General features: G+C 37.1%; 1 protein-coding gene and 1 long non-coding RNA gene across 13 annotated transcripts in view; one reads left to right on the plus strand and one right to left on the minus strand.

The window, feature by feature from the left end:
- The window catches only part of dlg2 (discs, large homolog 2 (Drosophila)), a 1,682,723-nt gene that overhangs the window by 1,340,194 nt on the left and 329,050 nt on the right, over window positions 1-13,479 (minus strand). The window lies entirely within an intron of this gene.
- LOC120523251 lies at window positions 7,070-12,744 on the plus strand. The gene is made up of 4 exons (XR_005632573.1): window positions 7,070-7,258; window positions 7,468-7,573; window positions 8,600-8,657; window positions 12,459-12,744. It is a non-coding gene; the product is annotated as an uncharacterized LOC120523251 (long non-coding RNA).

Genomic DNA, 13,479 nt, shown 5'->3' on the forward strand with positions numbered 1-13,479 from the left:
ATCTTCCTTGTTTCTGAGGAGTGTCATCACCTCTAGCTTAAATGAGAATCTTTCAAAACGAATTATAAAAGATCTGGGTCTGGGTCTAATGGTGTTTGATCCGCGTACGCAGTAAGCTGCTGCTATCTCAGATTTTGCTTTAAAGTCGTCCCCAATTATTTTAGAAAAAAGTTCAGCTGCGAATTTCACAGGGTTTGAACTTTCTCGATTCTCAGGCAGACCTTCAATTCTGACATTATACCTTCTGCTTCCATCTTCCAAAACAGCCAGTCTGTCTCTGAGTTTTTTGCATTCGGAGCTAACATTTACTGCTTTTTCCTCTGCACTGGCAGCTAAATTTTCGGCCATTAGTGAGTCTTTATCCATCCATTATCCAACCAGGTATATCTTAACTACAGGGTCACTGGGGTCTGCTGGAGCCAATCCTGGCCAACACAGGGCGCAAGGCAGGAAACAAACCTTGGGCAGAGAGAAAAACCATGCAGACACGGGGAGAACATGCAAACTCCACGCAGGGAGAACCCGGGAAGCGAACCCAGGTTTATTGTTTGTTAATTTAATTTTAAAGTTGTGTTTTTTTATTATGTTTTTCTCAAACAATTAAAAAAAACTTTATATTCCTCCCCAGCAATGCTGGGTATTTCAGCTAGTAATAGTAATAATATCAAATTATTTTACACAACACAAACGCTCAGCTGAGAAGGAGAAATTTAATTATGAAAGTATGATAAGTGTAGAAATACTTCAGAATAAAAGTTTACATTCCGCACGTTTGTCTCATCTCAAATCTGGTTGCAAATACACCAAAAATGATGAAACAGAAATGAGTTTTGGCTTGCAGTAAATTCTTTTTTACATTGTATTTTGCAGACTACAGTGTAGATAGCCATAGTTTAATGTTTTTTATTTTACAAATTACTCACAATAGTTCTCTTAGCACCAAAATAAAACTCACAAAGAAAATGCATAGATGCATTTCCAGCTTTTACAATTATGGGCACTAATAATGTAAAAGGGGCAACATCTGGATGTCATGTAAGATATTAACTATGCTTCTTTAAGAACACAGATTTTGAATTGATAGTTTTCCACAATCAAAAGGTATACACTGTCAGTTTTATAAAATATATTTAGTAAGAAAAATGAGGATTTTCAGTAAGTGGCAATTATAGACAATGCGTCTATTAACTTTGATGAACATACAAACAGTACCAAAACAAGAACAACAAAACTAGAGCAAGGGCAAACAGGCCCAAATGACAGTAAGAGAAAGAATCAGAATTTAAATATTTGTTAGCAGACATATCAATGTGTCACCAGAAATTCATTGCATCCCCCCAAAGGACACAGAGACAATACTGCTGGTGTTATGTTAGTACAAGGCAAGAAAAATGATGACAGATGAGGTGCGAGCTATTGGGAGAATTTCTGATGTATTGTATGCACATCTTCCAACATTATGATAGATCAGCATGACATAACACTTGCTTTGAAAGCTTTTCAGGCCTGATCATAGAATGGCCTCAGTGTACCTTATACAAGCAACAGGAAAAACTAAAGTATTCAGATTTTATTTCAGACAATGCAACAGATTAATGTGACAGAACTTTCTTAGTCAATTTTTGGTCATGTTGGACTGGAGCCTATCCTGGCCGCATAATGAGCAAGACAGGAGCTACCACTAGGTCCACCGTCCATTATCTTGGGCGGCCAGTTTCACAACTTCTTATGAATCTAACACAGGGTTTTCAAACTCCTCTCCTGTGGCCTCATGTATAAACGGTGCATACGCACAAAAAAAGTTGCGTTTCCATGCTCAAATCGCGATGTATAAAACCTAAACTTGGCATAAAGCCACGTACATTTCCACTTTTGTCCTTACTCCATGTTTTAGTGTGAATTCTATGTACGGCTTAATGCATGAGGCCCCTGTAGCACCGCAGTGGCTGCAGTTTTTCATTCTAACCCCTTTTCTTAATTAGTGAAAAGGCAAATTAATTGCCTTTTTTCAAGATTTGTTTCCCTCAATTTCCTCTGAATTGCTTCATTTCTTTCCTTAAATGGCACCCAAACAGAAATGAAATGTGAAGTGAGGGAGTCAACAGAAGATCAACTAAGTCAGGGCCTCACACTCCAACCAGTTGTTTAATTAGGCACAGATTCTTGTTGTTAATTGAACCCCTTCTTTAATTCTATGACTTGTTGCTGCTCTTATTGTGCAATAACATGTTTCCAAAATAGTTAGTTTTCTCTTTTCTAAGAGCACTGTTAGAATGTTGTGTGGATCTGAACAGATCAACATTCCTGAGACCTTCACGTTTCTTTATTTTCAGATACTGTATGATGGACACAGTTTGCTGGCCATGTTTTGGATCATTTTGTATCTCACTATTGTTTTGCAGTGTGGAACTGACCCCGGACACAGACAGGTGGACATGTTTCAAATGCACCACCACACGTTTATTCTACACACTACATACAATAAAGTGCACACAACACACAAACTCCCCCAAAGTCCAGGCCTCACACTGCCTCTTTCTCTCTTCAGGCTGCCTCCTTGCCTCTCCTCCCGAGCTCTGTCCTTCTCCTCACCCAACTCCACCCAACGAATGGAGGGAGGCGGCCCCTTTTATACATACCCGGATGTGCTCCCGGGTGCTTCCCGGCAATCTTCCACCAGCACTCCCCAGTGTGGCGGAAGTGCCGGCTGCGCATCCAGAAACACTCCGGGTGTCACAGTCCCCTTCCCCCCAGCACTTCCGGGTGTGGCAGAAGTGCTGAGGTCCAGGGCTCCAAAGGCATCAGCGCACCCCCTGGTGGTGACCACGGGTCCCTACAGGGTTGAGCTTCCAAGTTCTGCACCCGTGGTCCCCAAAGCCACAAGCCCTCCTCCAGTCCTCCTGGGCGTCCGGGCTGGGTAGCAGCCCCGGCCACTCTCCACAGCAGCTAATTAAGGAAAAACAAACAATTAAGGGTCTGAGTCTTCAAGAGAAAGTCAATTAAAATTAATTCAAAAGAAGTTAATTAGCAGCAAGAACAGATCACTAATTAAGAAAAGGGTTAGAATGAAAACCTGCAGCCACTGCGGCCCTCCAGGAGAGGAGTTTGAGATCCCTGATCTAACACTTGTCCTTAGGAAGTGGACAGAAAAGAAAACCCCACAAAGACTCAAGGAGATGGTACCATCTCCACAGAGACATTGTCTGGGTGTGCAATTCACATTCAGGGTGCTAAATTTATGAGGCAACTGCATTACTGCATTACCGTGCTGCACATTGCTCAATCAATTTTATATAGTGTCATAAGCAATGTTGTAACTTAGCAAGAAAATGAAAATAAAAAAGTACAGTTATTATATATTACCTGATGGCAAAAAAAATCAATAAATCTACTAATAAATGCTCAGCATGATTACTAGGCAGTTTACTGAGAAACATGACTTCAATTATATACACAAGCTAATCCTCCAACTGTCCATTGATTCACTGCTTGATTCAGTTTTAAGGTCACAGGAATCTGCAGGCAATTCTGGCAGCATTGGGTGCAAAACAGGAAACAGCCTTGGACAGGACACCAGTCATTCTTGCAGATGCACACTCCTTCACATGGTCACACTGGCCAAACATGAGCCACCAATCAAGCTAATGTGCATGTCTTTGGGATATGGGAGGACACAGGCGTGCTTACAGAAAAGCCCAGAAAGATACAATGAAAATTGAATTAACACCAAATGGAACTGTGAGGCAGCATGTGCACACCCCTCTGCACACAAACAAATCAGTACAATCAAAACCAAGAGAACAAGTTCAAAAAGGAATGCACTGAAATATCAGACAGAGTTCTGACCCAAACAGAAACAACTGATAACAACACAATGATCAATAAGATAATCACTCCACTAATACATTGCAAACATGAAAACAAAGGTTTTTGTGCATTTCAATTTTATCAAAATACAAAACAAGCACTTCAAAGGAGATCATAAGCAATTCTGACTAGAATTACAATAAAATGAAACCTCATGTTTGGTGCCCACCCTGAGGGTTCTCCTAAGGGCAATTTTGCTAGTGATAATCCCTAATGCAAATAGCCTCTGCTGGATAATAGATAAACCAAAGTGAGGAAAAATCTAGAAGTAGGAAAATGTGGGGATGCTAATAATGAGTTTGGAAGTAAGAACATCAGACACCCCAGACCAAAAACTAAAACACTGTCCCAAAGCATATGCATAAATGAACCTGGGATGTTCAGGGAGCAAAGGTGACAATTTGTGTCAGATGGAAATCCTCAAAATTAAAAACAACATATATCAAATTTTTATAACAGTATTCAATTTAATTGTAACTCGTACACCACACTGATCAGCAAGAGTACTGCCATGCTGGAAGTTGAATGGAAAAATGTTATGAAAGTGGAAAGGTGAAAGTCAAATTCCACAAATGGGCAGGAAGTCACAAAACCAAAATGCCAAAGCCCAAAAATCTTAACCAATAATCATTAGCAAAAAAATCAAAAAATGTCCTGTGTTCAATTTCAGTAAATGATGGGTTGGCAATGAACAAACAGAAAGAACTGATACAAAGCAGGTCAATCAACTATGAGTGAAGAATACCTTCACTGTTACCAGGCAAGATAGATAGATAGATAGATAGATAGATAGATAGATAGATAGATAGATAGATAGATAGATAGATAGATAGATAGATAGATAGATAGATAGATAGATAGATAGATAATTTGTCCATATATAAAAGACTAGTATTTCATAAGACTTTATTTGACCAGATATAAAAGCTAATATTTCATAAGCAGGTTATATATTTAACAGTGTTTAACATTTTAAGGCCTTGTTGGGTGTAACTTGCATTGGTAATGACAAATGCAATCTGGGATTTTTCAGGTAAGGAAGACAGTAGTTTCAAGGTTAGACATTTCTATACACTAATCATGATGCCAGAAAGTGGTGATATGTTGTATATTCGGCATCCAATACAATACTATTTGCAATATATTGCCACAGAAATAAATTAAAAAATGAGCTACATTTAACAGCAAAACAGACAAAACTAACAGAGACAGTAACACTGTGTCACCTTTCTTCAGCTCCACTGTGATACTGATTAGCACCTGCAAGTAAGGATTTCAGTGTAACTCTTTACTCTCGACAACAATGACCCTACAAAATAACTAGCACTGTATTAGTTTTAGTATACAAATCAAAATCCTGGACATTAGGAATAGTATGCTACCCTTCAAGTGACAACATCAAGATGTGCCATATTCAATCATCACAGAGCAATAGCAAGGAAGCATTCCCAACAACAACTTGGCCACCAATTAAAAAAATACACCAAAATAGCACTATTTATGAGAAAAAAAATGGCAGCACAAAAATCGATAAACGTAACAGTTAAAAATGACTTCAATATGAAAATGAAAAATATGGACAAAAATAATAGCTACAGTAAGATCATTATTATAAATAATGCAGTAACTTTACTAAAACTAGTAATATTAATACAAGTCCTCCTGAGGGCCAATAAAGTTCTGTCTATCTAGTAATATATACAAAAAACCCCCTCTGCCTTAACACTAACCTACACTTTACATTAAAAGATTCTAAGTAAAGTTTTCATTTATCATACATGAGTTACACACCAACACACACACATTTTCTACAGTTTATTGCCCTTAATATGACAAATGATCAGAGGCACAACTTGGTTTTATTAAATGCAACCATATTACCTGGAAATAACTGGTATTTCGGGAATCTATTGTCTATAAATGTTGTATTTGTTAATATCATTGGCAAATAACTTGTCTTGATTAGTTTCATGCCAAGCTGAAACAAAATTTTAGTAATAAGAATGTATTTTCTCTTTTCCAAATGCAAATTCAGGGATAGCTTCAGTTTATCCCAACAGCATTAGGTGCAAGGCAGGAGCCAACCTGGACAGGGCACTTACTTCAAGACTCACTCATATTGACCATTTTGGAGTTACTAATTAACATGCATGCCTTTAGGACATGGGAGGAAAACCATAATAGATGAATAAAAATCCCACACAGACATAAGGAGAATATGGCAACTCCACAGAGACTGTGATTGAGCCAAGATTCAAACACCATCTCCTGGAAATGTAACAATAAAGTTTCTAAAGTAATTCAATCAGGTAGAAATTAGAGTTGGTCTCATTTCAAGAACAGCTGCATGATTACCATTTATATTATGTTTTATCCCCAGAGTTGCAACTACTTCTATTTCCAGAACTAGAGGTTATTGGCTTGTTACACATAGCCCTAAAGTTAGATTTACCATCAGCATCCAAGCCACTCATTTTCAAAAGAGAACAACATCACTCAAATTTTCAAAACTAATGCAGATGTCATATGTTCAAAATACAAAGCATAAAATAAACAACCCATAATAAAGCGGTGTCAGCTGCCAGTCAGTTCTTCTGGCTTTACTGTATTACCCAATTCTGTAAGCTTTCTGTGCTGCCAATAACCATTTCAAAATAAAAAGAGAATCAGAGGTTTAATTTTGCTTTTGTGGCAATGAAAACACTACATGAATTTAGCACGTGTCCTAACACAAAAGACGTAACATTTTACATTCACACAGCGCATAAAATCATGATTTTTTTTTTTTTATTAACCAACAAACTGATGTATTTCTGGCGGAAATAATCCCTTTAAATAAGGTTAAATTTCCAAGCATGCTGTGTTAACACCCATGCAGAGCGACAGTAATGCACAGCACAGCAATGAACAGGACAGCAGTGACTGTTCACGTCGTTGCAGCCTAGCATTTAAACAAATCTGCAGGTTCATGTCAAGTTTAATAACCTCACAATGTAAGACAAGCACGCTTCATTAAGCCCCCATCATACTTTTCTTGGCATGTCTACGTAACAAACTGTTGTGCCCAAACTTACAATGAAGTAAAACTTCTCTGGTCTCCATGGATATGTTCGGTCGAGCTTGTCCTTTGATGTAAAGCAGAATACAAGTGGCAGATGCCAGCGCTACAACCATTTGAATGTGCAGTCTAATCCCCCCCAGGCAGCCTCCTGTTCACTGCAACTTTAACAATGACCTTCAACCCTGCGTAGAATTCACACTGAACAGCTGACTTCTAATTTAGTTCTGTGATCTGTAATGGGCTTATAGGACCAGTTGATTTTTTTTTAAAAAAGCAGGAATATGATTCTCTAATAAGCTGTGATGAGAAACACTTTCATCTCAATCAAAGGTGAGCTGCCATTTTTTTAACTTTTTTTGTCATTTGATTTCTATTCATAAAATCTGTTAGCTCACTTTGGACAGCTGTTTCTGAGCAGTTGTTGTCTGAAAGCTAAAAACATATCACAGCAGGCAACATCATAGTTAAATTTCCATTGCATACAATAGCACATACAGATAACTCTACTTAGTAAGGTCTCCTTACTCCCTTGTTTTTAGATGCAACTGAGCTGAAGTATAGAAAATCGAAGACAATTGCTCTGTGAAATCAATGTAAAAGATGGAATAATGGATGAGTGGATGGATAAATCCCAGCTTAATAGAGGTATAAGTGGCTGCGTTTCTGTGTGTCTTTCCAGTTGTTATGTCCTTTAACATCACAAACATTTTTATAAATAAAATGCCTTGCATTTCTCATTCCAATAGATGGCGCCTCACAAACATTAACACTGCTTTTAAGAATCTCATACTAAATGTCATATAACAGAGATATAGACATTGCATTGGAACACTGCAAACGTTAACACTGAGGTCTACGTTGTTAGATTTTAACCCGTCATGGATGGTTAGCACAGTGCATATTTTACTAGGAAATATGTATAACAATATAAGCAATGCCTAATGTAAAACTGTTAGAGCACATATTAATGTTCATGATCAAGTGATCAACTTTTCTTTTTTAATTATTATAATGTACTGCATTGCGTAAAGTCATTTGCGCAATGTTGGTGACTACCAAAATGAAAAACTCACACCAAGGAAAAATATCACTATAAACTGCAAAATGATGGTTGGAGAGGGCTTAGTGAGATTTTTAAACATAACACTTACGCATTACAGTAACTAACCTCATCCACATCCAAAGTTGTTAAATAATATCACTTTGATTCAAATGTGATTTATCAAAACATTAAATACATCGCATCTACTTATATTTAGGTTCATAACTGGATACCAAAGAATTAAAGTACTACACATTTTCCTCTCATGTTTTTCTTACTTTCTGGACCCAAACTTTAATTGAATTTCCCATCTGAATCTGCAAAATGATCCAAACTAAACATAATTGTGGTTCCTTTTATTGCTGATGATAGGTGTCATAGAATTAGAAGGTCAAGGTCATGTTTGCATAGTACAGTGTAATTATCAATAGAATGCTATGGAATATAAAAATAATGAAAAATGAAATGCCATTGTTACTAGAGCAACAATGTCATGCACATTTCCTCTAGTGCTGATTGAGATTAGACTTATATAAGAAGAGTATTTCTATGTAATTTTCCATTTCTTACTTCTTCTTCTCCATCTTCTTCATCTTTTCCCACTTCTATGTGGGGTCAATGCTTTATAGGCTTCGGCAAGATTTTTACAGCCAGATGCCAACCCTCTCGTAACAAAGTAAAAGCAAGGTAAGAGACAGATCAGCGATTGACGTCACTACTTAAAAATGTTTTTGTATTATGAATTTGAGCTTCACTTGCTGATTTAAAGTTTGCATGCATGTGCTCAATGAATTCCTTGCTCATAGTAGAAAAAGTAGGTTGCCTATAATACCTTTACCTATAAGTCCAATGTTTGTAGCAAAATCCACTAAAATTGGGCTCCTCCATTTCCATCTCTCTTTACTCATTTTGAATGTCTTCATTCCTTGTTCTCTGCAGTTTTTTAAACTTCTTGATTTTTCATTGTACTCCTTTTCATCCTCTAATAAGAAATTGATTTCAGTGAGTTCTTTAGCTGCTAAGATCCTCCTGGCATCCTGCTGGAAAAACATTTTGCAATTTATTTCTTTTAGAAATTTCAGCAGCTTGCATTCATTTCCCTTCTTCATCCATGCCCAAAATATCATCTTTAAAAAAAAGGAGTTGCACTCATTAAAAATGTATTATTTTGTTCCAGTGGAGATGTGTAGGGCATGCTGCTGGTAATTTGTTACATTTTATTTTCAGCCATTTCCGAATGGTGAGGGTTGGTGGGATAGGAACTTTATTGTCTTGTTCATATGGGACTCTTTATATCCTGTTGCTCCCCTTTTTTCTCTCTTTAAAAATAACAATAAAAATTAAACAAAAATAAATAAAAAACAAAACTGGGTCCACACTGGTATTCCCAGGTAATTCAAGCAGCACTAAATATAAATCCTCACTTTCCAAGCAACTTTATCGAAGCTATAGTTCACGTTGTGGTTTTCCATATGAACTGATTCTCACAGTAATTAATGGATCTGAGCCAGCCATCTTTTATAGTGAAACTTTTTCAAACAAAAAAGAAAAACATTTTCCATGAAATAGGAATATAGTAGGCAATCTCCTGAAACCTTTTTAAGACGGCAAACCTAACTGGTGCAATTTCTTTGATACAAACATTTTCTTTTGCCACTATTTAGGGTTACTTGGACAACCAAAACACATTTCTAGAGTTAGGGTTTCCTGATCAAAGAATGGATTCATGGATATATGGTTATAAATAAATTTCATTGTACCTGGACTATGACAATAAAGTTGAATCATTTCAATTCATTTCATATGAATGAATGAATAAAATGCAAATTAATATCTAAAAGCTGAATGAATGCATGTGGAAACCAGTGACAGCTGGTGGTCTTTCAAATACAGGAAGCACATTTTAGGCCATACACCATAAAATTAGCCAATTACTGCATCGTGTTATTTATATGTAAATTCTGCCCTCCTTTCTTTTTGTAGAAAATGGTCTTTTACTACATCATATCAACTGAGAGTCTTTTCCAGGGACTTGACCAGTTTCCTCTCAATGGCCAGCAGAGCAAGGTTGCTTAAATGTTTTTGTTTTTGTGTTGTGGCTGTGCGATATGACTCACTTTAAGCAGGAGAAGCTCCACACACTACACCTGCTAATGTAGCTCCGACTGTTGCCACTAAAGACAACAGCTTGTATAGCTGAGGCATTGCACTGTCCAACTCCATGTCTTTAAAAAACACCAAGAAATCACAACCCCTGGCTGGCTAGTTTCACGTATGACCTGGTTTGAAATAAACAAATGAACTTTACCACACTGAAACAAGGAGCAAAATCAAGAACACTGTATCTATGTTTTTTATGTAAAGCAGGATATGTACAAATGAAAATAGTGGGATATATTGCTAGCAAATAACAGACTACGAGCTGCAGCTTCACTTTCCAAAAATCCACATTGGACTGAACTTGAAATGCACCGATGCCAAAACACTGTCAATCAAAAACAGGTCCCACCACTTTGATAGTTCCTCCAATCATCATTCAGGAGCCCAGTGTCCTGCCAGCCCACTGTCCCATTTACCCCCAGAGACGTTGAGCTTTCCTGGAAATGACGTTTAGAAGCATTTGTCCAATAAACATCAATCTTTGTTGCACTGTTAATGAAGCACATTCTGAAGTGCCAACGAAGTCCAGTGAAGCTACATTTCAAAGGTTTTTAATGCACCACAGGAGTGTATGAGAAAAAAATCATGTTAGACAACTTACAAGAAATTATTACTGATTCTGAATGAAATAGAGATGAAGCTGAACACGTACTAGTATGCTCTTTGTATTAGTCAATGTATAAACAACAGCACATAGTTGATTAATTTTTTTAATGACATTTTAGAGGGGGTGGAACTTCCCTTGTAGGCTTAGAGCTGTCACCTCTGGTGGAAAAATGGAAAATGTGAATTCTTCAAAAAGTTTCCATATTATCCTAAATAAAAGTAAGCCAGCCCTAATGACAGAATAACAAAAATAATGTAATATTAACATCATTACACAGGGCAATAAGTTTATTAAATTCCAGTTTAAAGACTTATTTTCATTCTTGTTTAAATCTTTACTTTCACCATTGCTTTCATTACATTTATTTGTCTCTTTTTGCTTGAATTCTGAGTTTTTTTCCTTGTATTTCACTACATAGGGCTGCCATTAAGGAGATTATTCCACTTCTTCCATTGTTAAATGTCCATCCACTTAAAAAAGACTACTGAGTCATCATATTGCTTACTTGTATACAATAGGCAGGCATTAAAAATTATGAAAAATAATATCTATACCACATTATTTTGCTCTTCCAATTAAGATTCTTTAGAATAAGTAACATAGCTGATCATTTTCCTCTTTTCTGTTGTATTATATAAAACAGAACTAGAACTGTATATACAGATATAAAGAAACAGCATTTTGAAGTGACCAAGATGAAAAAGCATGGTAACTTTTAAAAACAGAGGTACTGGCAGCTACTACATTTTTTCATATTCCAAAAATCAGCAAGAAGATGACAAAACACTGGCAATGTGGCCTAGTAGTTACTCCATACGTCTATGAATTATTAGACAAGTTAATTCTGAGATACTGAAACACTACATCCCTCGAAACAAGTCGAAACAACCTGCCTGTGCTGCAACTATAAAAAATGCAATCACATTTGTATTGTGATCCAGAACTCCAGAAATGGAATAAGAGAATTTTAGCATATTTTTTGTACTTTGTTACTGTAGTTGTGAAGTGCCTTGACATGTTGATCACTTTAGAATAGGTGCTATATGAAATAAAGTTTATTTGCTCATACTAAAGCTCATGTAGAAGAGGACAGCTGTTTGGCCAAAGGGAAAAAACCCACAATGAATTGGAAGGCAATCTTCAGAGGACACACTCATGCATACACTCGCCCTCATTCTTATCAGAGCAGACCATTTGACAGGATGCAGTTTGGGATGTGGGAGGGAACTGAATGAGCTTTGAAGGAGATACACTAATTACTGTTCCAACAGATCATCCTTACGGCAAATGTTCATCTATTCAACTTTAAACCTGTTTTTAGTGTTGCAATTGGGATTAGTTCATTTGGTAGCATCAGACACGGGCCAATATAGAACACCAAGCAATTTCAGGACACAGTCATCTGCATCACCACATTTATTCCCAGCCTAGCTTAAAGCAATTTTTTGCCTAACATGTATCTCTTATATGTGTGAAGAACATTCAGACTTCACACTGACACCAGGCTGGGATTAGAATCCAGAATTCTAGTTCTCTGTGGCTAAACACTGATCACTGCACTGCCCCATTCACTTTTTTGCCACCTTTTTGACAACATGATTTATCACAATGTGATAATTACCCCTGCTTCCCGTACGGCAAGAGCCAGGAGCACAGGGAACACCATAAAAGAAAAGGCTGCAAACTAGAGATGCCTCAAAGTGTGCTCTCCTCTCTTTCAGAAACTGAAGCATCTTTCAAAGAACACACCCAGTAAGTTCACTGGAAGTTTCAAGAAAGTTACCTGGCCCAAAATGGTTATCAGGTGGGGGTAGACCACCTCATCTGGTCAGGTAACTAATCCACTTTCAGCTCAAAAACCAAGAGGGACCCTGCCTGGCACTTGAGTGAAGTGTACCCTTTAGCCCTGTAAAATGAGGATCAAATAAAAAGAAGACAGATGCCTTCCCAAGAGTAAACTTGAATTTGCTTTATATATGACACAGCTCCACTCTGCTAGTTGGGAAAAGGGACAGTTTGTAATAAATGTAAACTAAAATATTTTTTCAGTTTTGAATTTTCTTAAAATTTGATTTAATATTAAAAGCATTCTCACCCCTTTGGGATGCAAAGTCTGCCTATGCAGTCTGTGAGTTGAAGGGGAAGCACGATATGTGTAGCCTCACTATGCCCCAGCTAGAAAGGGTAAGATGCCATCATTGAAACAGCTTTTCAAGGTAATAACATTTTATCATGCTGTTGAGAATGGACCCTATGATTGGTCTTATGTGAATGGAGCATTTTACAATCAACTGAATCATCAAGGAGCTCCATGCCACTCATCTTTAATTCAACTGCCACCCACAGATGATGGGCTTGATGTGCTACATGTGAAAATAATGTAAAATAATCTGAAAAACTGATTTCAGATTTCAAAACAAGTAACTGATTAACAGTGGGCTGAAATGCAGGCATCAGGACCAGAACTGTTGCTTTTATGCAGCGGTTATAGTACAACTTATATGGGATCTTGCAACAACCACATATTATTTTATTCAGAGTAAGGTATTCATTTTTGAATGCAGAAAGAAGCCAGAATATCTGAGGACACAGAAGGAAAATATGCACTTTCTCCAAAGATAGAATTTTATCAAAGAACTAACCAATGTGCTTCCGTGTCTCCCTTAATTTAAATACTTCATCCTTCCATCTATCCATGTATCCTTACATTCATCCTTCCACCCATCTGCTTCCTATACAAGA

This window comes from Polypterus senegalus, chromosome 2, assembly GCF_016835505.1.
Source record: "Polypterus senegalus isolate Bchr_013 chromosome 2, ASM1683550v1, whole genome shotgun sequence".
Classification (NCBI taxonomy): domain Eukaryota; kingdom Metazoa; phylum Chordata; class Cladistia; order Polypteriformes; family Polypteridae; genus Polypterus; species Polypterus senegalus.